The 2,641-nt window shown below is 27.3% G+C and overlaps 1 pseudogene; it reads right to left on the reverse strand.

Annotated features, from left to right (window-relative positions):
• Positions 1–1,200: 1,200 nt before the first annotated feature.
• On the reverse strand, positions 1,201–1,572 carry LOC111280686 (berberine bridge enzyme-like 23 pseudogene; annotated as a pseudogene).
• Positions 1,573–2,641: the final 1,069 nt, after the last annotated feature.

Genomic DNA, 2,641 nt, shown 5'->3' on the forward strand with positions numbered 1-2,641 from the left:
AAATTTACCAAACCCTATTTTAATTTTTGTTTACTGCATTTTTAAAACTGCTTTACTTTAACAATAGTTTTTTTGTATGGAAACTCCAACCGAATCAAAAGATCCCTGATTAAGGATCCCATCCACTGACATTCTGTTGATAGTTCTGTTGAGATATAGGGTAATGAATCTGCCAACTTGTTTAAGTGACGATAGAAAGCTCACAGATAGGTTGTTTTTAAAATATTTCCTATAATAGAACAAAACAACTATCATTAAATTAAAAGAAATGATAAGCTTATTTTAAAATTTTCAAGAATTTATTTGTAAGTAGTTGGTTTAATCGGTTAAGATCATTTTTTTTTACGAAATTATTTTAAGTTTAAGTCTTATTAGTAATAATTTATTAAAATCATCTCGAATGTAAAATTTATAATCATTTATTTTAGATTATCAGATATAATATATCTTGCTCTTAACTTAAGAAATTGGAAACTTATCTATCAAAGATTTTTTCCTACCAAAAAAAAAATTCCAAGAATTTGATTGAAAGTTTGAGACGCACTTTACGCATTCATTTATTGTAAAATCAAATTACAAAAAATAAAAATTAGATCATAATTGGCAAATCAAACATCCAGTCAAGTTAAATCTAAAACCGCTATATGTTTATTTGGGCCAGCTAAACTTAGGCCTATTACAATGTTATGGTCCAAAAATAATAAAGATGGGCTGGGATATATTTCAACTTGTATGTTCGAGCCGGTATATGTCGTTGATCTCGAGTCATATTCCACGCACAAAAAATAGTCATGTAATTTATTTGAGAAAGCCAAAAACTATACCACAAATTATTTAAATAACACAAAAAAAAAAGGTATACAACAAATTTTTATTAAAGATACATATAATGGATGTTCCCAAACGGACGCTCCAATGAATAGAACTTAGAAATTTGATAATGGAAGTAGCAGATTCAAATATTGAGAAGAAAAAATGGAGATTAGGGGTGGAAGAGTAGTAGCTACTTGTGTTTTTTGAATATGCAGGCCAAGTCCGCAAGACACAGGATATTTTCTTTGTTGTAAAATAGATATATATAATTATTTAGGAGATTGCACATGGTCAATATCCTTGATCTTCAACATGCCTTTTATTTATGCTTAGCTAGTCTATAAAATCCTATTTAATTATTGAGAATAAATCATCACCTCTTCTTCCTCAGCCTAGTAAAAGAGAAGGGATACTCTGTTCATGTCTAAAGAAATTTTGCGGATCAACCATTCTCTTCACATGAATCAATCGGTTGAAGTTGTTGTTGAAATATTTAAGACCCCATTTGCTTGCTTGTCTATAGCTCGTGTATCTGCCTTTGTTATTGCTTCCAAGGTCAAGATCCCTGTAGTTCATGTAAGCTGATCTGGGAGATTTTGAAACGTAGGGTTCCATGTACCTGTAAAGCCTTCTCATATAACTTATATGCTTCTGAGATGCAGAAGCATCTTCTTCTTCCCATATCACTATATAATGGATGTTGAACAAATTCCCTGCCCTATGAGGGTAAGGAGTCTCAGACTCCGGAATCTCATCCATTATGCCTTCGTAAGGACTAAAGATAAGCTCCACCGCCCAGGTTCCTCCTCGTAAAACCTTTGCCACAGACCTTCTAATGAAGTTTCAGGAATAGGTTCCTTAACATAGTCCGATTTCCCTTTGAAGAACACTGCTGTACCTGTCCTGTTAAGCAAAATATCTAACGAATTAATAGAGAAAAGAAACATTAAATAAATGAATAAAACAAAAAAAATGAAAAGTTAATTATAATCAATCTAAACAAAATTTAAAAAAAAGACTAAAGAGAAACAAATAAATTAATTAAATATTTAATATAAAAATATTTGAATTAGAACATAAATAAAACATTATATTTGTTCTCAAAAATAAAAACATACTTTTATCTAACTTTTTTAACAATATTTAAATATCTTATCTTTTATATAAAAATGCAAACTCTCAATTCATCCATGCTTCCTAGTACATAATTCATTAACTTAGAATGAACCATCATATAAGTTCTAAATAAATCCTAATACCCAGTTAATTCAAATTTAAATTTATTTTCTTTTGCTTAATTATTAATTTTAATATAAACCATATTTTAAGGAGCACTAAAGGTAGAAATTGGACTTACTTGTTCATGAGTATAACATGGCTTTCATTTATTTTTAGCTTTTGTCGATTTCTGTCAAAACCAATAAATCATAATCATCAGATAAAAAAATTTATCTTCTTCAATTTCTAATTCTAATAATAATAAATAAAATAATCTTGGTTTGAATGGGATGGCCTCTCTTATGCTCTTTATTTTCGTTCTTAAATTCTAATTTCAGTATATAATAGTTTATTAAACACGCACTTAAACATATACATATATATGTATGCATGTATATATATATAGAATCATAATTAAATTGAAAACATGATAAATTAACATTTGATAAATTTGAATTTAAAATGTATGCTAAATTTTTTATTTTTTGATAGATTTTGATTTAAATTTAAATAATTATACAAAATATTAGATATAAATAATTTGTTAAATAGAATTATTTAGAAAATAAAATTTTATTAAGTATATATATTTGGAATTGTGATTAAATTT

This window comes from Durio zibethinus, chromosome 28 (assembly GCF_047325235.1).
Source record: "Durio zibethinus cultivar Kanyao isolate XHJ-2024 chromosome 28, ASM4732523v1, whole genome shotgun sequence".
In the NCBI taxonomy this organism is placed as follows: domain Eukaryota; kingdom Viridiplantae; phylum Streptophyta; class Magnoliopsida; order Malvales; family Malvaceae; genus Durio; species Durio zibethinus.